The following is a 27,638-nucleotide window of genomic DNA, read 5'->3' as shown; positions in this document are numbered from 1 at the left end:
TTAGCACTTCCTTTTCTGGGAACCAGACGTCAGATTATTCCTTTTACATCCTTAGCTGCACATTTTTTTGTGCCCTGTAAGTCAAAGTGTACAGAATGATGTATTTTCACTGAGAACCTCACAAAATACATATTCCTATTTACACTTAATGTTTAAGTTATATAACTACAGCCCTAAGCAAGATATTTCTGCTGCCACGTATTATATATTATCATGGAATATTTTCATTAAAGGGTGACTAACTTACACTAAGTTCTTACTAAGTGGGAGTTTCTATGTAAAGTGATAGAGAAAAAAAAGAATAAGACATAGTCTCTGTTTTTCAGGCACTTAACATCTAGCAGGAAAAGTCATGTTAACTGAACCATATACCCCATACAGTTACATGGAAAAGGAATGTGTAGTACGGAGGAGTAATCGGGAAGTGAATCCTGGGGAAGGCAGGATTTCAGAGGAGCCTTGAAAATAGCAAGTAAGATCTTACTTACTAGGAAGATAGGAGAGGAAGGGACACATTAGGCAAATAATTTGAAGACAGGCAATGAAGAACTTAGAACGCTAACATTTAGGTGCTCAGTATTTTGACTGGTAGGAATATAATAAGGTGTATAAAATAGGAGAGTGACAGAAGAATATTGATAGAGATTTAATTCTGCACTTAGCCAGCCATTCCCAATTTTCAGTCTGCTAATGTTAGCGTGTTGAGGCTGCTGGATCTTTTCCTATACATTATATATGTTTTTCTATGCATGCCTTGCATATACAAACACTTAAATAGGAGGCATGACTTCTGAAATGGCAATGTAAAGAGTGCTGAAGACACTTCTTAGTGAAATAAAAGCTTTATTGTTGGAAATTATTAAAAACAGTCACTTAAAGTCTGTGAGAAATTGTCCTAAGAGTATATAGCAAACAAAGAAATATTCACAAGCAACAGCTACTAAATCTCAGTGAGAATAAGAATGTGTAGTATTTGAATCATGACACACTCCCTCTCTCCCCCCATCCAGCCCAGCATGATGCAAACTCCCCTTCAGACTGGTGCCCCCAAGTCTGGGCTCACCATCTGCCCTCCTACCACTAGGCGTTCAAGAAGACTACTCCTGGACTCACAACCAACCCTGGAGTTCAAGAAAGCTATGCACATGCATTATGCTGTACCCATTCAAGATCCATCAGAGCAGACATGGGGTGGACCTGAAAATAACCTCCAAGCCACATGCAGACCCATCAACACAGGGAACATAATTCATTGGCACAAATGTCTTAAATTCAACTTTTAACCAGATCCCAGCTGACAAAGAAGATTCTCCAACCCGAATGTGACTTTCTAAGCCAGATTTTAAAACCAATCATACTCACTACTGGCATTCTAGATGACTATACATGATCAATGCTTTACTCTCTAGGGCTGATTAGAGAGGTAACCACTAGTTATTATTCCAGGCTGAATGTGGCTCAAAAAAATCTATAAACAAACTGAGTAGTGGTAGTAGCCTACAAAATACCTGTATATCCAATAGTACAGGGTAAAAATCTTACCAGTTAAAGGTGCTTAGGCACAATCTGTGACCAATAAAGGACTTATGCTGATCATGCCTGAACTTTATGTAGCCAAACGGAAAGATTAAAGCAAAGAAAAAAACGCAGAGACTTCAGAGGCTGCAAACTGCAGGTTAATACACTTCACAGAACTTGTCACTAAACAAATTTAAAGTATGACCAATCAAATAACAATAACTTTCCATCCTGTAGAGAATGTGTGTCCAGAGTTGCTGATAAAAAAGGACAACTTTCAATAAAATGTTAAGAGAAATGCAAATAATACATATATGACTCATACAGGGAAAAGGCAGTAGATTACAAATATAGATTCTTTAGAAAATTCTAAGGAAAACACACAAAAATTAGTATTAATAAAAAAGTATAGCCAAGTTGTAGGATATGAGGTTAATATGCAAATGTCAATTATATTTATAAACACTAGTAATGAACATTCCAAAACTGAAATTAAGAAAACAATTCTATTTATAATATATCAAGAAGAACAAAATACTTGTACATTCACAAAACAAGTGTAAGACTTATACATTGAAAACCATAAACATTGTGGAAAGGATTTGAAGATCTAAGTAAAATAAAAGGCTTCTTATGTTCATGTGTCTGAATATTCCATATTTTAAGATGGTAATAGTATTCTAATTAATCTACAGATTCAACATGGTTGCTATGAAAATCCTAACTGGCCTTTTTTTTTTTTTTTTTTTCCCAGACATTGACAAGTTTATCTTAAAACTCAAGTGGAAATATAAAGGACAAAGAACAGCCAAAAAATATATATTTGAAAAAGAAGAGAAAAGTTCCAGGACTCAAATTTCCCCAATATCAAAACTTACTACAAATCTATGATAATAAAAACAATTTGGTACTAGCATGAAGATAGACTTACAGATCAGTGGCTAACTGATTTTAGGCAAAAGTGCCAAGACAATTGATGGGGAAAAAATAGTTTTTCCACAAATCGTGTTGAGACAACTGGATAGCCACTTTCCGAAGAGTAAAGCTGAATTCTGACCTTAGGTCATATGCAAAAATTAAATTTAAATTTAAATGGCTCATAGACTGAAATTTAATAGAATAAAATATATAATTCTTAGAGGAAAACATCAAAGTATATGTTTGATTTTAACTTTATTTAGGTTAAGCAATGGTTTCTTAGCACATCAAAAACACAAGTGGCAAAAAATATAGAAATTCATTGGATTATAAGAAAATTGAAATTGTTTATGTGAAAAACAGTGAAAAAACAGTCCACAGAATGGAAGAAACTATCCACAAATCTTATATATTATATCTTACAACTCAATGACAAACAAATACTGAAATTTTAAAAATGGTCCAAGATCTAAATAGACATTTCCCAAAATATAACATGCCAATGCCAACAAACACACAAAACAATGCTAAAGAATGTTAGTCATTAGGGGGATGAAAATGGAAAGCACAATGAGATATCTTTTCACACAAACTAAGATAGCTACAGTTAAAAATTTATTTAAAAAAAATTAAAAGCAAACAAGTGTTAGGAATGTGGAAAAAGTAACACTTTATACATTGCCAATTGAAATGTAAAATGATGTGGCCACTGTGGAAAAAAGCTTGACAGTGCTCCCAATTACTATAGATACCATATGATCAAGCAGTTCCTCTCTGAGATGTATAACCAAGAAAAATTAATCACTAGTCCACACAAAAACTTATATACAAATGCTCATAGCAGTTTTACTCCTAATAGCCAAAAATAACTCCTGTATCCATGGAAATAGAACAAACCCATATGTCCATGAATTGATGACTGGATAAATAAATAATTATATATCTATAAATTTAACACTAATTATTCACTAAACAAAGGTAGAACTTAATTACAACATGGATAGGCCGTAAAATTATGCTGAATGAAAGAAGCCAGGCAGAAAAAGCTACAAATTATATGATTCTGTTTATATGAGATGTCCAGAATAAGCAAATCTGTCGAAACAGATAATAGATTAGTAGTTGCCTTGGGCCAGATGGGAGTGTGGTACAGGGAAGGAGATTATGGGAATGACTGCTAATGGGTATAGGATTTCTTTGAGATAAGATAAAAATGGCCTAAAATTAGGTTGTAGTGATAGTTGCATAACTCTCTGAATATACTAAAAACAGAATTTTATACTTTAGTGTATTTTGTGGTATTTTAATAGCTCAACGATATGTTTATAAGATAGTTTATATAATACTAGACGTATGTTTCTAAATATTTTAGACCTTTTGCTTGTTCATATTTCCATAAATGGAAATAAAGAATAATATATAAATCATGTATATCTGCATATGTCACACTTACACATTTAGGTATGTTTTCATTTAACTTCTATTCATTTTATAGATTTAACACATGTAAAGGTTATTTTCACATAAATGACATTATGGCACAGCATACAGTTATGGAACTTTAAAACATAATAATATTCCACTCTCCCATACAGAACATTGTTTATTTCATTTTCTCTTTTGCATTGCAGTATTACATATTACTTATTTATCGAAGTTTATTGAACTATTCCCTTATTGGTGGACATTTGCTCTCTTTTACAAAAACAAAAACATTTTAATAAACATTTCTGTTCTTTTTTTTTTTTTTTAATTTTTTATTTATTTATGATAGTCACAGAGAGAGAGAGAGAGGCAGAGACACAGGCGGAGAGAGAAGCAGGCTCCATGCACCGGGAGCCCGATATGGGATTCGATCCCGGGTCTCCAGGATCGCGCCCTGGGCCAAAGGCAGGCGCCAAACCGCTGCGCCACCCAGGGATCCCTCTGTTCTTTTCTATACAAATATATCTATTAAAAATATTCCTAGAAGTGCAACTGCTATGTCAAAAGTTATGCATGTATTACATTTTTGAAAAGTGCTGTCCACATTAATAATTGCTATCAAATTTCCAAAGCACTACAGATAATCTATATTTCCAACAGTATTGGAATTGGAGCACAGTGCTTGAAAGAAATGGATTTGCGACTAAACTATTTAGATTTATACTCAAACACCACCACTATTAAGTTGGGTGCCTCTAACCTTCTGAATATCATAAAGATGGTGTTTAATAATATGAGGTCCAACTCACTGTAAATGTTAAATTTGTTATAATAGCACTTATTTTTAAGCGATTATGATGAAGTTTCCTATTTTCCCACATTTTACCAACAGGAAATGACACCGTTCTACTTAGTTTTTCCACTTCATTGATGTATTCATTTTTATTTTTTAAAATTTTTATTATTATAAAAATCAATCATTTGTTTAAATAGTGGATCCTGGAGTCAGAATACCTAATATCTATCACTATAAAACTTTATAAACTTGGTTAGACTACTTTTCTGTGTAGCAAAATCCTCATCTCTAAAATAAGGATCCCATCTTATGGGTTTGTTATTAAGCATATATTTAATTAAGTGCTTACAAAAGTGCTCCAAACAGAACATTTAATAATTTTTATTTATTTTATTATTATTTCTCTAATCTTTCTCACCACCAAAGATGTTAAACATTTTTATTGGCCAATTTGCTTCTTCAGTGATATGCTTATTCATAAGCATCGTCCAATATTTTCTGATATGTTTTCTATTCTTACTTTGGTGTTAGAGCTCTCTTTATAAATCTCAATATATTGCTTATTATAAGTGTTGCAAATATTTTTTTCCTGACAATTCACTGGTCTCATCACCTTGTTTATTTCATTTTTTACTCTGTCCTCCACAGAGGACATGAGTAAAAATGCTTGGCTTGGCTTCAAACACCTTGTTCCTAGACGTACTTGTTTCTTTTTAATTTTTTTAAAGATTTATTTATTTATTCATGAGAGACACATGAATATGCTTGGCTTCAAACACCTTGTTCCTAGACGTTCTTTGTTTCTTTTTAATTTTTTTAAAGATTTATTTATTTATTCATGAGAGACACACAGAGATAGAGGAAGAGACATAGGCAGAGAGAAGCAGGCTCTCTGCAAGGAGCCTGTTGCGGAACTTGATCCCCAAACCCAAGATCATACCCCGAGCTGAAGGCAGACGCTCAACCACTGAGCCACCCAGGCCTCCCTGTTCTTTGAATATACAGATTTTGCACTGGCTGTTCCCTTTGCCAGGAATGCTTTTCCCCAGATGGCTCACAGTCTACCTTCTTCAAGTCTGTATTCATATGCTCATAGGTCACACCTCTTAGTGGGACCTATACTAATGAGTTGAAATAATTTCAATAGACTTCAACTCCCGCCAAAGCCAAGCCATATTATCCTTCCTCTACTCTTTTTCCCCCATAGATAGCACTTGGGAGCTTCTCACAGGTCATATTTTATTCTTGTTTATTTTCCACCAAAATTTAAAATTCATGAGAGGAGGTATTTTTGTCTATTTCGTCTCTAGGTATCCCCAGAATATAGAATAGTACTTTGTATGTGTTAGAAGTCTGAAAAGATTTGCCAAATTTAGTCATTTATGATTACTTCTTCCAATAAGTTTTCAACGTTTTATGTTATCAAATTTGAAGAGATACCTTTAATGAGTAAACAAATCTTTACCTTATGTTGGTAAGACATGCCTACCCTTACCTTCATATTATATTTTATACCAATTTTCACTCTTGATTTACACTTATATTTCTGGTTTCAACTAGAGAACTATTTGGGCAAGGTAGAGAATCTCAAAGATTTTCATTAGAAAAACTAGTTGTCCTAACAGTAATTAGTAAACAGTCTAATTTTTACCCACTGATAATCATCATGAAATTTATCATGTGCTCCATCTCATTTGTTCAGATGTCTGAAATTTCTTCTCTTTCACTCCAAATAAATTTACTTAAATTCATTTCAAACCTATAATTATCATAAATTTATAGAATATTTAAGGACAAGTGACCTACCTTTACTAGTTGAGTCTCTTAATTTCTAGGAAAATTTATCCTTTAAACTTGGTCTATTCACTCTTTCTAGAACTTCTACTACCTGATATTGAGTATCTTGGATCTATATTCTATATCACATCAGCTTTTTCTTACAACTTATCTTTATTTAATATTGTGAAATGTTTTTCTAATTAATCATTCACATTTATCTTCAGTCTTGTTCCAATTAATTACACAGAACTTTAATGGATATTTTCAACATTTCATACTTCTTACACAGAGAAGAGTTTGTAAGTGTACATGTAAAGAACACTATAAAATGAATACCTATGATATTTCCATCCAGAAGAGGAAATAGGACATTTCTCCATACATTTTGAAAATTTGAAATTTTTAAGAATTTCTTTTTCTGAAATAATTTGACTAACTGCATTTTCGTATGTGCCTAAACTCATAATTTAAAAAAAATGCATCTTATTCGATTTCATTTCTAGAAGTCCTACTTGATATTTTCTAAAATGTGCTACATCATTTTCATGATTTGCTGTTTCATATACAGACTTTCCAGTCTGTTCTCTATTTCTTTAAATATAAAGAGGCATAATTTTATAATAAGTGTTTCAATACTTATAGTATCTGAAGTCTCAGAATATTTTATTATCTCAATGTGCTATTGTGGAAGGTAATGAACTCTCAAAAATATCTACTTCCTCTTCCTGAAACTCTGTAAATATATATCTTACATACATGACAATAGGAACTTCACAGATGTGAGTAAATTCAGGAATTTGAGATTGGGAAATTATTCTGGATTATCCCCTTGGATTCAGTGCATTCACGAGGGATCCCTGTAATAGAAAGGCAGGGCTGTGAGAGTCAAAAGAGGAGGATTGATGAAAGCAGAGGTCAAAGTGGTTTGAGAAAGGAGCCATGAGTTAATGAAAGCAGGCAGCCTCCAACAGATGGAAAAGGCAAGCAGATTTTCCACTAGAGCCTCCTGAAGGAATACAACTCTGTTGACCTCTTTAAGACTCTTGAACTCCAGAATTATAAGATAATGAATGTATGTTTTCCTAAGCAACTAAGCTTGTAGTAATTAGAAACAACAGGACACTAATATAGTTATTTTGGTTATTTCTTACATTATTGTTTCTCCATGTGTTTGGTTGTTTCTCGTTGTGTTTTCTCTAAATATAATTGTTTTCCCTAGAAACTATTTGAGACTTCTTCTTGGCCTACATTAAAGGTGAGTTCTGCTGAAGAGCATTTGCTTCTATCAGGGTCTGGAGGTACCACTAAACTCAGTTTAACATAAAGCATTTTCATGTTTTGAGTGTATTTCTGGACCATCGAATAAATCACCTCGCTTATATTTTCTCACTTTCTCTTTTTTATATTATTATATTTTTCCTCCTACATCTTGTTTTATCTTCTCATATCTTTTTTTATCATATCTCATATCTTTGGTTATTTGTTGTTGTTTTTTAAGATTTTATGTGTTGATTTGACAGCACAAGTGTACACAAGCAGGGGGAGAAGCAGAAGGAAAAGGAGACGTCAACTCTCTGCTGAGCAGGGAGCCCAATGCAGGGCTTCCATCCTTCCTTGGAATCATGGCCTGAGCTGAAGGCAGACACTTAGCCAACTGAGCCACCCAGGTGCCCCTCTCTTGTTATTTGTAAGATAAAGTACCAGTACAGCAGTATAGACCTATGGAATTGTTTCTCAGTAGAAGTATGGTACTTTTCATAGCTGGCCATCTTCTACAAGAAGATGTCCAAAAACTCTTAAGTAGAAAGTCTTCTAGGAGGTTGTTGAGAAAAGAGCAGGGAGAAATGTCGAAGCATTCACACAGTTATCTCTTTATATTATTATTTTTGTCTTATTCCTATATTATGTCACTATTTTTTCTTTTTTGTTGTTTTGTGTTTGTTTTTGCTGTTATTGTATACCATCTGCTTTTCATCTTTCCTATACTGTTTAAGAAATCCAAGGGCTTGAAGTAAGTAGTCTGGAGTCATAATCAAGAAAGAAATAGTAGCTACATAGTGTACGGTTTTACAGATACTTGATAACTTTATGTTATCATTAAGCAAATGCCTTAGAAATATTGTGCTTTCTAGAAAATATATTAAGGATGCTGTGCAATGGATTCCACATTCACATCTTTTTAAAGGCAGATGCTACAATGACTTGGAGTTTCTCCAGGCTTAAAGGCTATAAACTTTATCAAGAATCCCCAACCAAAGGCTATTACTTCCTCCCTACCATCTGTGCAGCAGCAAGATGCCATAAAGAAATCAAGCCAGAGTATGGTAATTATGCTATGGATATATTGGTATCCTGAGGGACATTAGTTAGTTAGCATTATGAAATTTAATTCCTTACTATTAAAACAGGTATATCATCCTGTAAAATAAGCACTGCTATATTAGAGATATTTTAGAGAAAGGAAAAGTCACTTATTAAATAACTATTTGACTTCTCTGACAGAATAATTGATTATAATTTTATATATGTACCCTACTTATTTAATAATAATATATCTCTATGTAATTAAATATGTTAAGTTATATTCCTGAAAACTGTAGTCTATGTTTAAAGTAGCTAGGTTTAACACCAAAACATAAGACTCTTCTCAAAGATAACTGCCAATTTTTTATTGGTCTGCCCAAAATGCACATATGTATGTGACATGTCCTGCACTATAAAATCAAGCCATCTTATTTAAAAAAATTTTTCTTTGTAGAGATGAAAAAAGAGAAATAGGTGAGGGAGGAGCAGAGGGAGAGAAAGAGAATCTTAGGCAGGTTCCACACCCAGTGTAGAGCCTGATGTGGGGCTCAATCTCAAAACCCTGAGATCATGACCTGAGCCAAAATCAAGAATTGAATGCTTAACTGACTGAGCCACTCAGGCTCCCCTAGGTCAAGCCATTTTAAATAAGTTGGTTAGGATGTATTAAGCCTTTTCTCATTACTTAATTCAGTTAACAGATGGTGAGTATAAGGCACTTAGCTAAGTGCTCAAGATACATCAATGGACACAGATGACAAAGATCTTTAACTTCTTGGAACTTACAGTCTAAGAAGCAAGTTTTTTTAAAAAAATATTTTATTTATTTATCAGAGAGAGAGAGAGAGAGAGCCTGAGACATAGGCAGACGGAGAAGCAGGCTCCATTCAGGGAGCCTGATGTGAGACTTGATCCAGGGACTCCAGGATCACACTCTGAGCTGAAGGCTTAGCTTACCTTAACCGCTGAGCTACCCAGGTGTCTCAAAGAAGCAAGTTTTTATAAGTAGCTAATATATCAAGGTGATAAAGGTTATGGCAGAAAAATTACAGTGTGATATGGAAGGTCAGGAGTGATAAAATATTGAAGTTTTAAATAGCCAAGCCTTCTGAGAAAGTGTTATCTGAACAGAAACTTAAAGAAGTCATTGGGTTAGCCATGTGGGTATCTGAAGGAAGAACATTCCATGTAGAGAGAACAGACAATACAAATGCCCTAAGGCAGAAACAGGTCAGGCATAACTGGGGGAGAAGTGGGTTTCTTAGAGTACAAGGAGAGAATTGTAGGAGTTGAGATCAGAAGAGGATTAGAAGGACAGATCATGAAGGACCTTATGGACCTTGTGGATGTGGACTGTACCATGAATGAATTGGGAAGCCAAGGAATAATCTGAGTTAAACATTGAATTTAATCTGATTTGGATTTTAAAAGCATCATTCTGACTAATGAGTGGAGAAAAAAATTAATCAGCAAAGAACAGAAACAAGTCCAACTATAAGTCAGCTACTATGTTACCCAGGCAAGAGATTATGGTGGCTTGGATGTGTGTGTTAGCAGACACAGTGGCAGAGCAACAGAGCAGAATGAGATTCATTCCTTAGAAAGTGAATGCTTTTAGTTCCAGTATATTGTGATATGGAACAGAACTTTCCATCAAGTCAGTGGTGTGTGAAACCCCTTCTGCCTGTGTGGGTTCTATTCTACAACATCAGTGTTTAACACTGACACTGCTGGAGGAAGAGCTGTGCCCTCAATAGGCAGAACAATTCTGAATCTGGCATATTATAACATCAAGAATATCAATTTATTCTAATTCTAGATGATAAAATTATCTCCTACTGAAGAAATTCCTCTTGTTCATTACAATAATGAGTCTCTTCAACTTCAATGCCTACAATAGATACATAAGTTTTTAATGTACTTCTAGTTATGAGCTTTAAAATAAATGAGATAGTATTTGTTTTGGTTTCATCGGTTATTATGGCTAAGCACTAAAGAAAGGGAAAAGCAAAGCAGGGTTAATGATCTTCAGAAATCGTACTATTTTCTAGATCCGTTCAAAGTAGAAATATGAAGGAGGGTGACAGAGCATGATGATCTCAAAATGACTTAAAATTTAGAAAGCAAGAGGAGTATTGATCCTTTCTCCTTCCTTCAAAAACTAGAGTCACACTATTTATTGTTCTGCCTGTGAAGTAAGCTCTATGGCAGAAAAGCAAGAAAAAAGGGCTTCATTGAAGCAAAGCAAGTGAAGGCCATTTATCCACAGTACAGATTCAGTGATGCCTCAGTATATTGTAAATTCATCATGTTCATCGATGATGGAATCAAGTACAGACTCTAACCCTTCTTTAGCCAGGTGTGTCACCTTAGGGGAGTTAAGTAATCTCACCCCTTTTTAAGTTCCTGATTTTTAAAACAAATACAAAATCAAGGACTACCACATAAAGGTTTTTTGAGGAAATGCATGAAAAACATGTAGCACAGTGTCTGCCAACAGTAAGCATTTAACAAAAGGAACTATTGTTATTAAATTTTGTGTAGTAAATCACTCAATGCAGTGGGAGGAAGATCCAGCAAACTGATGACATGGAACCTTGAAAGCATAATATGATGTCTGAATTTTCATCTTTTCATATAATCAATGAAATGGTGTGCAGACAAAAATAATGGGATTTGCTACCTGCCTCATACCAAAAATCAGACCTGCAATATGCAGACTCATGGACTGTGTTACTATGCAGATTTATTAATTATAGTAGAGTTTTTAAATTCAATGTACATTCTTTTGTGACACTACCCATATATTAGTGAAACCTAGTAAATACTGTATGAATGAAGAAATGACAGCAATAAATATTATCAGAATATATAAATGAACTAGGCTCATTCTTTGTCCATAAATCCCAGAAGGGGGAGGGAAACTCATTAACTTTATACAGAAAAAAATCTTCTATATTTGAATAATGATTGTACCTAATACAGATGATCCTATATATCATCTAAAATTATATAAAAATCTCATGATCATGATTGTCATTTTATCTTCCTTTACTAGCTATTATTCATTCTCATGTTGCACATCTATTGAAATAATATTACATAAAATTGGATATCACTGTCCTCTATTCTTACTTTTTTTAAAAAAGGTAACTAAGACAACCCACAGTGCACATCAAGTATATTCTCTGGAACAGGAAACATAATGCCTAAAGTGGGAAACTGAACAGTTGGTATCCTGTTAGGAGGGGCTTTTTTTTCAGTTGCATCAATAATTTGATGAGGTTGCTATTATTTTTTACCTCAACTTGTGTTTATTAAAATTATTTTAAAAGGCAATAAAGTGGACAATGTATTGACAATCAAGCTAAGTGGCTACATATTTTAATTCTCCGATGGAACTGACAAAGCAGTAAGAAGGGCTCTTCCTTTGGTACATGCGACATACTCAGAAGGGAAATCTGAACAAGGCTTTAGACTCCTCTTTACTTAACTAAGCCTTTCTCCCTACCCATCTATGATCACTAAACATTGTAACACCTTTCCCCCTGTGTGGTCATTCAACAATGGGCTCCTGGACATTGCGAAGCATCAAGATCCCACTTTTGTAATATTGGTGATATAAAAAGGACATGCAGGAATAATAGTAACAAAACAGAAAGACAAGAATGGCATGATAATGTTCATGGTACTAACTGCAGGATTTGTACAAGTCATAGGACTAACATCACCTCAAAATGTTAGAGAAGACTTTACAGATGAATGTGAGATTCAGTTTGAGTCTTGAAGGATAAGAAAGATCTGGATTTGAAGAGAAAGGGGAGCTAGACTTGAATCCAAACAAACCTGTGTTTAACTCCCTATTCCAGTAATTAAAAGCTGCATGACTGCTGGAAAATTAATAACCAATAGGTCCCTCTATTGTATGTTGGAAAATACCAGAATTCATCATGTAAGTTTACTATGAGATTTCAAGGACATCTTGCAGATAAAACACTTCACACAAAGCCTGTCTCATAGCAACTTCTCAGTAATGGTGGAGATTATTTTTGTTCCTTCTATCCAAACTATCATTACCAATTAAGTGAGGATAACAACACTGACCTCAGAAGATCATTATACTGGAGAGCATCTAACACATTAACTAGTTATTAGGAATCTGATACAAAATATTTGCACATCCATTTGGAGATGGAATTAAGGTCAATGTGTTTATAAAACAATAGACACAAAAGAATATGAGAGCAAAACATAGGTGTTAAATTCAAGTTCAAGGGCAAAAAAGAGTGTTTAGTATTGGAAGATGTTGGTTAAATGTTTTAAGATGGGATCCCTAGAGCCCGTTTACATTACTATTTGATTAGCAATATGTTTAACCATTAGTAGCGATTGTATTATAATAATATATGGGCCCCCACATGAGGTGTAGACAAAGATTCTGAACATACAAGGCTGCACACCAGAGTGTAATGGGGGCATTACTTCCTTCGGGTTAGATTCATTTCTCTTGCATGAAAACACTCAGTGCTTTTTGTTTTTCAATTCAACATTTCTAGTGGAAATAATTTATGGTAATATAGGCAGATAGCACAGAGCATGTAAGGAACTGAAATAAATTTGAGTCTCAAATGAGAAACATTGGAGTGTTGACAATAGCAAGATGGTTCTTTGGAAACAGAGCAGGTCTCATTATTTTTCTACACTGATCAACGAGGGACTTGGCTGAAAGGGGCGGTTAAGTGGCTGAAGTTTTAGTTTTGACTTCCTTCACCTCCATGGAAACAATTACTGCCAAGGCCAATTAGTATTCCCAAATCCATAGATAAAATTCCATTCAGTTTATAGCATAAGGTATTATTAGAACAAGTCTCAAATACCAGAAGTTTGCCAGCTCCATAAGGGCATTAAAATAATCCACAGCAATATTGGCTTGGGGCTTTATTTCAACTTATTTTTTTCCTTTCCTGGGTATGAAGTGGCTTAAAATAAAAAAATTTGGGAAGGACTTTTGCAAATTACATATTTTGAGAGACATGTTATTAATGACGTTTGAACCTTAGATAGTTAAGCTAAAAGTATGTAAATATTATTTAGATAGAAATAAATCTTGACATTCAAAATGAATTTTACTTTCATATAATCAATTTATATTCTTCAAGAGATAATATATTCAACACAGAAAAAAAAGATTGATTTCGATGAATTAAAACAATTTAAAATGCAACTCTAAAATTTTACCAACTATATAATATAATCTTTCTTCAAACCAACAGATTTAATTTCAAAAACGTTTTTGTAGAGCTTTCTGATTGTTCTGATTCTGATTTGAGCAGGAGGTTGTTCTAACAGGAGTAGATAAGATTAGACACACATAACAGAGGTATCTTTACCTCACCAAAACAGATATACTAGTTGATAATGGAATGTTTAATTCTATTGAACTTTGATCTAGTCCTAGAATCTCTTTCAACCCTGCACTCAAGTTAGTCCAAGCAATTCATCCCTTAGCAACTATTGCCGTCCCCTACCTTTGCAAAAACAATCTTTAAATCAGAGTAGAAGGGGGGTGGGAAAGATCCCTATAAGAATGTTAATTCTGAACAAAGGAACAAAATAAACTCTAACACTGCACATATCCTCATGCCAGGTTTGGGCATTTGGTTTTATAAAGATCACCTTCCAAATGTGCCTCAGATTAAGCGCTTATTATCACTGCTCTGTAAAGGTGGAGTAGTGTGACTCTGTGGTGTTTTATGATACTCATTACCAACAACTCAGTGTGCACCTAAACAGCTTCTGAAGAAAAATGAACAATGTATGCAACTGCTGCTTCTGTGACAAATAAGTACAATACTAAAAGTTCTGTATGTTTTTTTTGTGTGTGTGTGTGGGGGGGGGAATTGAAATAGCTCCATATGTTTAATAGCAAATGCTTCTGGATGAATTTTCTTCCTGTATCCATCACAGCATCCTGTCAGCACTGAGATACAGAATAAAGGAGATTTCAGAGGGAGCCACCTATTCCTAGGAACAATTAACAACTATTATTTCTTGCATAAACTGAATCTTTTTAAAGATATTTTTCAGAGCAGTTTTAGATTCACAGCAAAGCTGAGAGAAAGGTCCAGCTATTTCCTTACCTCCTTTTTCCCTGTACATGCACAGCTTCCCCATTACCAGCATCCCCCATCAGGGTGCTACATTTGTTATAACTGATGAACCTACACTGGCACATCATCATACTCATCCCAAGTCTATAGTTTACATTAGATTCTTTCTTGGTGTTGTACTTTTTTGGGTTTGGACAAAATATAATGGTATGCATCTACCATAATAGTATCATACAGAATATTTTCATTTCCCTAAATATACTCATTTAGTAGAGGACTATAAAAGAGGAATATTACAATAGATGGAGAAGGAAAAACATCATCAATTTTTCTCTGCCAAGGAATTCCCCTTTATCCCTGAAAAATGCAATGGTTGACTCAAAGAAGATGGTGGTGATGGGATATCTAGGGAATTAGAATCCCTTTGGCCTTGTTATACTATTGCATGCAACAGGAGAATCTCTTTATATTCTAAAAGACATAAAAATGACAAGAACTTGACAGGTCAAAAGGGTCAAACTTGGGAAATGAGACTTGATTGCAAAAAATACTCTATTAATTTAATGGTATACTTTTTAGCAATTACAAAGAATGGACTACTGATATATATTTGGGTAAGAGTTCTGTAGATGTCCATTCACTCAAAATTTTTAAATGATCAGAGATCTTCTATATCTTACTTTCACTTTCTTGACCTTTAAATAACTAAGAGTGATGTAGCTAACTGGCCTATCACAATTCTCAATTTTTCAACTCTTCTTGTAGTTTTATGGACTATTTTGTTGTGTTTTTGAGGGTATGTTATTAGGTTCAAACAAAATAAAACTGTCATATTTTCCTCAGGAATTACTCTTTTATCATGTTATGATTCTAGTGATGCTTTTTTTTACCTGGCATATGTTCTTCCTTTTGATGTTAATATAGTTATTCAAACATTATTTTATCTTTTCTCTACAATGTTTCTTCTCCAACCTTGTACATTTAATATCCGGTCCTTGTGTTTTTGATGAATTTCTGATAAGCAATGCAGAATTTGATTTTAAATCCAGTATGAAAACTTTTGTTATTTAGTTAGTGAATCTCTTCTCTTTAAAATTTTTGTGAATATGACCAAACCAATTTGTTTCCAATGTATTTTTTCAAAATTTTTTGCTGTTTTTTCACTTTCTCTGTTATTTTCCTCTTCATTCTTGTCTTTTTTCATAAAGTTTTTAATTTGTTCCACTTCTTATGCTGTAATAATTTAGAAGTTTAAAATATAATATTTTAAAGTGTTTAACTTTAAAAATTTTATAGGTACCTTTCATAAATTCTAAGGTGAATCAGCATTTTTGGGCAGCCTGGGTGGCTCAGCAGTTTAGCACCGCCTTTAGCCCTGGGCATGATACTGGAGACAGGGATCAAGTCTCGCATTGGACTCCCTACATGGAGCCTGCTTTTCCCTCTGACTGTGTCTTTGCCTCTCTCTCTCTCTCTCTCTCTCTCTCTCTCTCTGTGTGTGTGTGTCTCATGAATAAATAAATAAAATCTTAAAAAAAAATCAGTATCTTTATCTTCTACACAGATAAAACACATTTACATGTTTAACTCTGCATGCCTATATGCTAACATATATTTTGCCCAATTTTACTTTATTGCTTATTACTATGGATTAAGCACTATAAATATTATTTACCAAAGACTATTTGTTCATATTTATCCCATATTCACGCATTTCTGTGTATATTTTTCCTCCTTGTGGTTCTAACTTGCATTCTAGTGTTATTTTCCTTCTTTCTGCCTCAAGATGTCTTTAGTGAGCGTTTGTGGTTGTTAAACATTCTCAATGTTCATCTAACAATGTCTTTAGTTAATTTTCATTCTTAAAAGAGGACTTATCTAGTTACACAATTCTGGATTGACAGATTCTTTCAGAACTTTGATTATTTCAGTATTGAATTGCTTCTATTATTTTCAGCTGGAGGCTGAAACTGCTATACTGCCAGAAACAGAATAATTTCACACTGTAAGTTTTTTTTTGTTCCAGTATTTTCTAGAATAAGCTTTATAATTATAGTTAGGTGAAGGATAAATAATTTTGTTCCATTTTTTTAATGTTCAATGGCTTAATATTATTAAATACACAACTCTGACTTGAGGTCCCTAAGTGCTTATAACATTCATCTATTTTTTTAAGTGCTTAGAGATCTAGACTATCCTAAAAACTTGGAACATATTTTATTCTATACAGAGTAGAGGGATCTTGAATGTGGAAAGAAGGGACAGGAAAAAATATTTAACAAACTTTTTCTTGAGCTAGATACAATGCTACATGCTTTATACATAAAACCTAACTGATAACAGATATGTGATGTTGGTATTATTTCTATTTTATGAATGAAATACATGGGATTCTACAATCTAGATTTATTCTATTTCACATTTCTATTATAAGACTAGAGAGTGAGCACTTTGAAAGGAAGTGTATTGTCTTCTTGTTCATCTCTTTATTTCCAATTCTTAATGTTGAGGAGATTTCTGATGCTTTCTTCCAAGTCAAAGTAATTCAACTGGTGGAACATTTCTGAATCCTTCCTTTCCCTTCCTAACCACCTTGGAGAAAGTAGCATGGTTTATTTGGTTGGTATATTTGGGAAGAATAAATTGGACATACTTGAATTCACTGTCCCTACTCTTTTTCTCAATGGATATGAACTTCTATCCATTGAGACTAGGAGTTCCTTTCTTTTCTTCTCTGCCTTCAATCTTATCTGGTCAGTATTTGCACATATGGGGGCCTGTCCTAGTCTAACACTATGATTACATAATGGGTAACTTTGCAGAACTTGCTGGTTTAGTTAACAGGTTTATTTGTTTTGCACAGAGTTACATTATTTCATTTAGTTCTTATTAATAAAAATAACGATGTTTGCATCTCTCACCTATTTTACATTTTATGTTGTTTCTCATTTTATTCAGAACCTGGCCAGCAAAAAGTGGTATCCCACAGAGACCACAATGCATGGTATGGCATTTCACACATAATGCACACTTTATAAATACTAAGGCATCAGACAAATTAATATAAAAATCTTTCCTTCCACTTGCATTCTGAAGTTTCTTTCCCTAAGAATTCTGTGTTGTCATGTTAATAAATAAGCTATGCCTAGTCCCAAATAAGTCTACAATAAATGTGCACTGAATATTAATGATTTTATAAGTTATTCTTCACTTTAGAATTCCCATTTTTACAGATAAAAAGAGTAAAAGGTCATGCTTCTCTAATGATGAAATTTTTGGCATGAGCAAAAGGGCAGTGGGTAGAATTATTTGTGATGCCAAAATAACACCACATGGATCACCATTTAATCTACTTAAGCATAAGGTTAACTATTCTTTTTTATTCAAAATGTATCTGCCATCAATAATATGCAACATTTCAATTTAAGGAATGCCTGAGACTAGCAGGAAATCAGAACCTAATTAAATCAACAGAGCAGCCAGGTAGAAGAGAACCATTGTTAATTGATTGCCAAATATTAATTGGAACAGAGTATGTTTTCAATAAATATTTATTTGTTTTCCTTCTGATGATGTGATGGTGGAATGTAGTGGTGAATCTTTTTTTTTTTTTTTTAATTTTATTTATTTATGATAGTCATACAGAGAGAAAGAGAGAGGCAGAGACACAGGCAGAGGGAGAAGCAGGCTCCATGCGCCGGGAGCCCGATGTGGGATTCGATCCCGGGTCTCCAGGATCGCGCCCTGGGCCAAAGGCAGGCGCCAAACCGCTGCGCCACCCAGGGATCCCTAGTGGTGAATCTTTAACCTGGTGGTGAATTGGTACAGAAGGGAATAGCAATGGAATCCATGTTCCACAGCAAGGGGGTAAGGAACTATGGGAAAACAAAAATGTATGATTTTAAAGTTTTCTTCTATTCAGTTTATACAACTCAACACCCAAAACACAAATAAACCAATTAAAAAATGGGCAGAAGACAAGAACAGACATTTCCCCAAAGAAGACCTATGCATGGCCCACAGATGCATGGAAGATTCTCCACATCACTCAGCATCAGGGAAGTGTGACTCCAAACCACAATGAGACACCACCTCTCACCTGTCAGAGGAGCTAGAGTCAAAAATACAAGAAACAACAGTGTTGGCAGGGTGTGGAAAAAAAGGAACCTTTGTTCATTGTTGCTAAGAACGTAAACTGTGGAAAATGGCACAGGGGTTCCTCAAGAAGTTAAAAATAGAGTTGTCATATGATCCAGTAATTCTACTACTGGATATTTACCCAAAGAATACAAAAATGATGATTTGAAGAGATATGTGTCCCACTGTGTTCACCGCAGCATGACTTACAGTAGCCACATTATGGAAGTAACCCAAGTGTCCATCATTAATCGATGAATGGATGAAGAAGAGGTGGTGTACATATACAAGGGAAGAGTACGGAGCCATAAAAAAGAACAAAATCTTGCCATTTGCAACCACATGGAAGGAACTAGAGGGTATTACGCTAAGCAGAATAGGTCAGTCAGAGAAAGCAGATATCCTATGATGTCACTCATATGTGGAATTTAAGAAACAAAACAAATGAATCAAGAAAAAGAGACAAACCAAAAAACAGACTCTTAACCATAGAGAACAAACTGATGGTCACCAGAGGGGAAGTGGGTGAAGGGGATGAAGGAGGTGTTGGGATGAGCACCCAGTAATGTATGGAGATGTTGAATACCTATACTGTACACCTGGAATTAATACAACACTGTATGTTAAACAAACTGGAACTAAAAACCAAAAATCTTTTAAAAAGTGTTTTTAAAAAAAGTCTGTTGGGCACCTGGGTGGCTCAGCAGTGGAGCGTCTGCCTTCAGCTCAGGGCATGACCCCAGGGTTCCGGGATCAAGTCCCAGGTCAGGCTCCCTGCATGGAGTCTGCTTCTCCCTCTGCCTGTGTCTCTGCCTCTCTCTCTGTGTCTCCCATGAATAAATAAATAAAATCTTTTTTTTTAATTTATTTGTTAAATAAGTGAATGAATGAAATTAATAGATAAAAATCCTATTTCATAGAACCAAAGAATGTTGAGATACATCAGATAAAAACTGGTTTTCAAGCATTGTTTTAGGAGTAGAACTCTTCCAGGTCACCCCTGAGCCTTCAATTCTATATTTTTGAACAGAAAAATATTGAGACCCAGAGAGAACAAATTGCCATGGACAATATGAATTCTTGAATAAAGCCAATTAAATCTTCAAATTTACTCAGCTGAATTTTGTTAACAATAGCCACAGAAAAAATGGATCCTATATATTTGTAGCAATGTCCAAAGCAATAACTTCCGGTAGGATAATTATTGACAGTCCCAGGAAATATCGAGACCTCTGGTAACACAAGAGTTACACCAGTCTGATTTTTTTCTGAGGTTGTATTGATGATTTTTGTCACATTTGTGAAGCTAGGCTATTGATATTCTCACCTTAGCTCCAAAAAATACATTTTGATTCTAACAATCTTTCACAATTCTTTTTGAGCTTTAGCTCCTAACTTCCTTTATTTAAAAATTAAGCACATTGGGGTGCCTGGTTGGCTTAGTCAATTAAGCATCAGACTCTTGATTTCAGATAAGATCATGATCTCAGGTCAGGAGACCCTGCTCTGTGTTGGGCACCAGGCTGGGTGTGGAGCCTGCTTAAGATTATTTCTCTCCTTCTGCTCCCCCACTCCTTTTCCCCTTAGCTATTTTATAATGTAACAACTATACAGGATACTCCCATTTTAGTGCAAACTGCTTTCACCTATGGTCTGAGTCATAAATAATAATACTTTGCATAATAAATTTCTTGCATACAGTAAACAATGACTTTCCAAACTATATTCTGATCTTTGCTTATTCTCTAAATTAGGTAATATTTTGCAAACCCACGTACTTATGTAGATCTTCAACATTGGAAATGGCCAATGGTAAAAACACCAAACTAAAAGATGGTAATTTTAATTTTAACAATATTGAATTTAATGTAGTAAGATAGAGAAAAAAACTTTCAAAAAACTTTCTTTTCTTTTTTTTTTTTTTTTTTTGGATATGTAGTCAGACTGCTTCTTCTGTATTCAAATATATGTAACTCACTGTGATAAGCAGAATAATGACCACTTCCCACCAAAGATGTCCAAATCTAATCCCTAAAACCTGTATGTATGTTATGCTATATGACAAAGGGGATTTAAAGTTGCAGATGAAATTAAAGTAACTAATTAGCTAATCTTAAAATAGGATGATCTGGGTGGGTCCTATGTAATTCAAGGGTCTGAAAAGATGGAAGAGGGAGACAGAAGAATCAGTGTTAAGTCAAACAACATGAGAAAGACTTGAGTGGCCATTACTGTTTTTGAAAATGGAAATTAACTACAAGTGAAGGAATGTAGGCAGCCCTTAAAAGAAGCAAAAGGCAAGAAAACAACCCTTTGGACCTCCAGAATGAACACAGCCTGCCACATCTTGCCTTTAACCCACTGAGACCCATTTCAGACTTCTGATCTCCAGAAGTATAAAATAATAAATGTGTATTCTTTTAAGCCATCAAATTTGTGGTAGTTTGTCATAGCACAATAAGAAGCAAATACACTCATACATAAATATTTTCTAGGAATACGTTTTTCTTTCTACCTCTCCTTAAGGTTTCTAGACACATAGTTAAAATGAAAAATTTTGATTGTAATAACTCTAGAGCTTTATTGCTTCAATTACTATTTATTTTCTTGTGGTATCTAACACCACCTGAAAAGATTATACTTGTTTATCGCTATTTCTATTGGTATAAGTTTTAAGAGCACAGGTGTTTAACTTGCTTTGTTCATTGGGTTCAGTGACTAGAACAGTGCCTATCACGTGTTGGCTGTTCCACACATATTTGTTAAGTGAATGGATGAATAAATGAATGAGTGATAGGTATTCAAAAGTAATGAATATTTAAGCAAATTAATAAATAATAGCTATCATTCTCATTTGCCTCAAAAAGTATATGAGTAAGAATAGATTCTGATTGTTTCCTGATGAATTTTACCTTAATTTACATTTCATATCATCATCTACCTTGCTTCAAAAGTGAATTTTGTTTTCCATTGATTTGCATATTCAGTATTTACATGTACTAAAACATAGTCACTAGGTATATCTCAGTTATTCACATTTCTTGTTATAGCCAACAAGCCCCCTAGGGAATTTTTTATGTCAATAGGATGGAAATGTGTGTGATTAAGTTTCACATTGAAGAAAACAGTGACCATCTGATGAATGAGGATTTTCTATAGCTTATTTTTTTCTTGTGGAATGTCTCCAATTTTAATAAGTTCTGAAATTTTGTACCTCTCCTGACTCATTAGTATCTCCTCGGAGATTATGTCTGAACCCTTGGAATATGCTGTTGCTAAGAATGTTCCTGTATGCCTGAGGCATTGGACCATGGTGTACCAGTTTGATCAGATAGTTTATCCTAATGATGTGATTTAGGTTAATACATGAGTTTGCTTTAGTTGGGCTAGAGTCTGAGTAGCTGAGGTCAGATGTGAAGTTGCTGAATGCCTACATGACTGACCCTCAATAAAAACTATGGAAACCAAGTGCCGGTGTGAGATTTCTTGGTTGACAATACTTTGCATATGTTGTCATACCTCATTGGTGAGAGGATTAAGTGCATCCCCATGTCACTTTTTTGGGATGGGAAGCTTTGAGTCTCATTTCTCCTAGACTTTACTCAATATGCCTTTTCCCTTTTCTGGTTTTAATCTCTATCTTTTCTCTGTAATGAATGATAAATATTAGAATAGCAGCTGTTATGAGTCTCATAAGTTCTTCCAGTGAATCATTGAGCCTGAGGGTGGTCTTGGTAACTTTCAACCCAATTCGTTAACTCATTTATCCCTATGACAGCCCTGTGAAGTTGATGTGATGTTTTATCCTTATTTTAAAGGTGATGAAGTAGAGACTCAGATAAATCATTTGGCCCAAGGTAAAACGTATATAAAGAATGGAGAATAAATAATGCAATTTCTTACTGCTTTCATGATAACTGTCAAATTTATAGAGTTTAATATAGTATGGAAAAAGACTAAAAAAATTTATCTTGTCCAGGTTAGTTGTTCCTATCAATTTCATTATTACACTACTATAAACCTGAGATGTAGATTCAATTAGTTTATTACTATTTATGTGTAAAGGACATATGTGCCAAAGCATCTAGCCTACAGCTCAATAGATCCTTGATAAAATTCACATACAGACTATATTTTAAAATTTTCTCTTGTAAATTATTTAGCCATCAACTTCTCATCTTTCAATATTGGCAATTTTCACAGTGGCAAGTATTGGTCAATGTTTAGTAACACAAAGCATTATAGAGGATTTAATGAGATTTTTGCAAGGGCAGGAGGAACAGATTTTAGACTAATCTTCTAGAAAGATCACCAGAACAATACAACAGATTTTGCCCACCAAGAGAGCTTCTGTTTCTACCTAAAAGAGTAAGAAAATTGGGGTGCCTAGGTGGCACAGTCAGTTAAGTGTCTACCTTCAGCTCAGGTCGTGATCCCAGGGTTCTGGGAGTCTGCTTCTCCTTCACCCTCTGTGCTTTCTCTCATTCTCTCTCTCTCTCTCGCTCTCTCAAAAAAATAAATAAAATCTTTTAAAAAAAGTCAGAAAATCCACAAGCTACCACCACATCTGATAGACTCATTGCATCAATCTGGGTTTGTTTTTTTGTTTTGTTTTGTTTTGTTTGTTTGTTTGTTTAGATTTATTTATTCATGAGAGACACAGAGAGAGAGAGAGGCAGAGACATAGGCAGAAGGGGAAGCAGGCTCCATGCAGGGAGCCCAATGTGGGACTCAATCCTGAGACTGCAGAATCATGCCCTGGGCGGAAGGCAGATGCTCAACCACTGAGCCAGTCAGGCATCCCTGTTTTGATTGGGAAATCAAGAGTCTGCCACCAGCAACATCAGTTTCCGTGTTCTAACTCTCGGTAGTAACAGTTAGGGTCTTGATACATGAAGTCTTCTATAGATCCTTCAGGGAAAAAAAAAAAGGAAATAAGGAAAATAGATGTTTCCAAAATTGTATTTGACAGGAGGAAAGTAAAGCAGCAAAATCATGGCCTCCATATCATGGGGTTTCATCTCTACTTCCCAAATCTCGCATAACACTAATGATGTAAGAAACCAAATCAGTTTGTAATCTGACTGCAGTAAGGGCTCTGAATTCCCTAAGTATGGAGAAGTAAACCAGAGGCAAATGGGAATGGATATTGAATGAGCCAATTCAGAGTCTGCACTATAGCTCCCCTTCTTTACCTTTGAGGATTGGTCTCATTTTACTGGGAAGAAAGGATAGATAATTCCATGGTCAAAGAGTTAAATTCATGTATGTTAAGATTAATGAGATTCCTCACCCTCCATTAGAGTTGAAGCAAATTTCCCAACATTGTCCTGCTACATTTTGAACTATTCGGAACTATTTTCAGGAAATTATCTTCTTCCCTTACATTAATCCAAAACTCTAATTCAAATCTCATTTTAAGATCTTCCATGAAAACTTTTCTGACCATCCCAAGAAACAATGATATTTTTATTTGAGTTCTTAATTTCCCCCCAGTCTGTCATACACTGTCATATACTTAAAATCCTTCACTTATTCTAAAATCATCTCAGATATGTAAAGCTTGACTCTTTATTGAGATGACAAAATAAAAAGGGACCATGTGATTTCAGATCCCAGAGGTGCAGTTACTTAGATACTAGATTAATAACCAGTGTTAATTTATCTGGATAAGATAACACATTGTAGACATTATTCTAATTCCTCCATGGCAATGTACAGGTTGAATAGATACTTTAGGAATACAAAAATGGCTTTCTGCCAGAGCAGTGCAGAATATTCCCATTTATCTCCATAAGTCTGCTTAACCACTTAGCACTTTTCAACTTCCTAACAGAACCAGAAATTCAATTATTTACCTCAGATTTCTTTATCTCTTGTAAAGCTAGAGAGTAAATAAAATCTACGTCTGCTTTGTTAATCACTTCATTTCTCTTTTCTCTAGCTGACATCTCTCTTCCCTGCCATTTCTTTGTGATACAAAATAAACATCGTTCATTATAATCATAATGTATGATAGCTGTAGACATTTTACAAACACAGAAATGTAGAATAGAGAAGAAAATCACCCATAATCCTGGGATAAGCTTTTTTAGCATGTAAATATACAGCTTCATCCTCTTAGTGTTTTATTATCCAATCAATGATATTCAAAATGTGCATATGATATCACATAAAATTATTTTAAATATATTTTTTTCTTAAATATGAAGAATTGAATGCTATTTTTAAATACTGAAAAAATATTTTATTATTATTTTTATTTTTTTTATTTATTCATGAGAAATGCAGAGAGAGAGAGAGAGGCAGAGACACAGGAAGAGGGAAAAGCAGGCTCCATGCAGGGGGCCCGATGTGGGACTCGACACTGGGACTCGATCCTGGGACTCGATCCTGGGACTCCAGGACCACGCCCTGGGCCAAAGGCAGGGGCTAAACCGCTGAGCCACCCAGGGATCGCCTAAATACTGAAAAATTTTTAAATTCCAGAAATCACTTTTTGAACAAAAAAGGTGCATTAAGATATTTAGCATACTAGAATTTTTTTTACTCTATTTACAGGCATGTAGACTGCTTCTACTGTCATATATTGTGATTATCCTAATTGGTTTATTTAAGTCTCTATAGCTTGCTTGTTCAAATCAAATGTTACTAAGCCCCTATCAAATGTATGGACTGATAAAAAGGGAAGTTGTTTCTCTCAAACAAAATATTTGCATTTCACAACTACATCTATGTATTCTAAAGAAATATTTAGGCTATATTTTAATTTCTAAACTCTTCCTAAAAGGTTTAATTAGAGCAATGTTATTAGATGACTCAAGATTGATGCTTCTGAAATTAGGATTGAAGTTATTATTTCTCTTTCCTCTAGAGTTATCTTTATACCTGTGTCATTATTCCCTGCTATTCCACTTAATTCCAAGGGAGTGGGTGATGGTTGTCCACCTCTAAAAAACCATGACTATTATTTCTAACTTGGACACAAATCAGCCAGTATGAAACACTCAACAAATGATTACTGTTGTAGTAATTATTATTGTTGTAATTTTTACACAAATGCTACTTAGAACATAGTCCTCAGTGTTATTAAAAGTTACAGCATCACAATATCTATTTAGTTTATGATCTTCTTACCTCTCAAAGTGTTGGCATACAATATTTATGTTTTTTAAATGGCTGTATGATTTATTCCCTCCAAAATTTTAGTTTGAATAATTATCACTAACTTTGATGATTCCTCATGAAAGTTACGTATGTCCTATATGATGTAACTATTACTTTTCTCCCCTAAGGGAAATAAATGATGAATGTTTAGAGAATGATCTAAATTCCTAATTAAAAAAAAAAAAAGTTAGCTCACTATAGTCAGTGAAGGAGCTAAGGTAAAAGTTCAGACCTTTTTTTCCAAAGCACTTTTGACTAAACAAAGAGCCTAAAATTTTGGCTAAATCCAAAATCAGGACTTGGATCATGACATAAATGGGAAGACAATAATACAACAAATTTTGTACACTAACAGACAGACTCGGCAGAATAAAAAGAGGTCAAAGGCAAAAGGTTAGATTTTGGTTGGTGCTATTGCCATCCTGGGAGCAACACATGCATCCTGGTGTGGACTAGTCTCAAAACTCATTGGCAAACATCAAGCATCAGGAGTGGATTGTGTGAGGAGATAATCTATTATCAGCAAAGTACATTTTTTTCATTTCATCCACCTTTTATGGAAACACCATTTTTTAAATTTACCTTATTTTCTAAATAAAATTAACTTTTAAAACTTCAGCCTCCTGTGGTTTTATCAGAAAAAGAAACTTCTCTTTCCATTTCTTTATTTAAAAGTTAACAACTCTCTAGCCAGTAGATAAAGAAAAAGGGCTTTGCTTGTATTGATCAGAAGACTATCTAAGGCATTTCTCTTTTCTGTGAATCTACAAAGAAACAACAGCAGATGTTAAGATCACCAAGAAGGAAACAAATCATCTCTAAAGGATTATTCTCAACAAATGAAACCTAAAGCAGAAGATAGCAAATAGATGGCCATCTCTTTATATGTACATGCTATATATACATGCCAATAGAAACCTCTGAAGTAAAAGGTATTCAATTGTTTCCTCCCCCCTCCCCATACATGATACAGGGAAGGAAAAAGGGGAACAAGAATCACAGGGGATATACTGGTATCTTTGGAACTACTTTTCAAATTTATTGTTTTATTTGAATTGAATTTTCAATTGCCCTTAAAATTTAGTAATAAAATAAGGTTTATGTTCCTAATTTTTTCAAATAATTATACGTTAGGACAAGTGGTTAAAGTAATCTTTAACCCAATGTGGGGATGGAATTCATTACCCTGAAACCAATGGAGCCAGCCAGGCCCCCCAACATTAGGACAAGCCTTAGAATTACTAATTATTTATTTCAAGTTGGATAAGAAGAGATAATATTATATGAAACCATATGACTTCACAAGAAGAAGAGATAATATTATATGAAACCATATGACTTCACAACAACTTATTAGTAAGTACTACTATTCTATCTTTTATTCAAATGAGAAAGGGAGATTACAAATAAATTATGTACCTTACCCAAAATCATACAGCTATTAAAGGGCAGAGATAGTATTTATGACAAACATGTTGGCATAA

Source organism: Vulpes vulpes, chromosome 4, assembly GCF_048418805.1.
Source record: "Vulpes vulpes isolate BD-2025 chromosome 4, VulVul3, whole genome shotgun sequence".
NCBI classification, from domain to species: Eukaryota; Metazoa; Chordata; class Mammalia; order Carnivora; family Canidae; genus Vulpes; species Vulpes vulpes.
The sequence above is the reverse complement of the archived record's forward strand: the minus strand, read 5'-3'. Positions refer to the sequence as shown.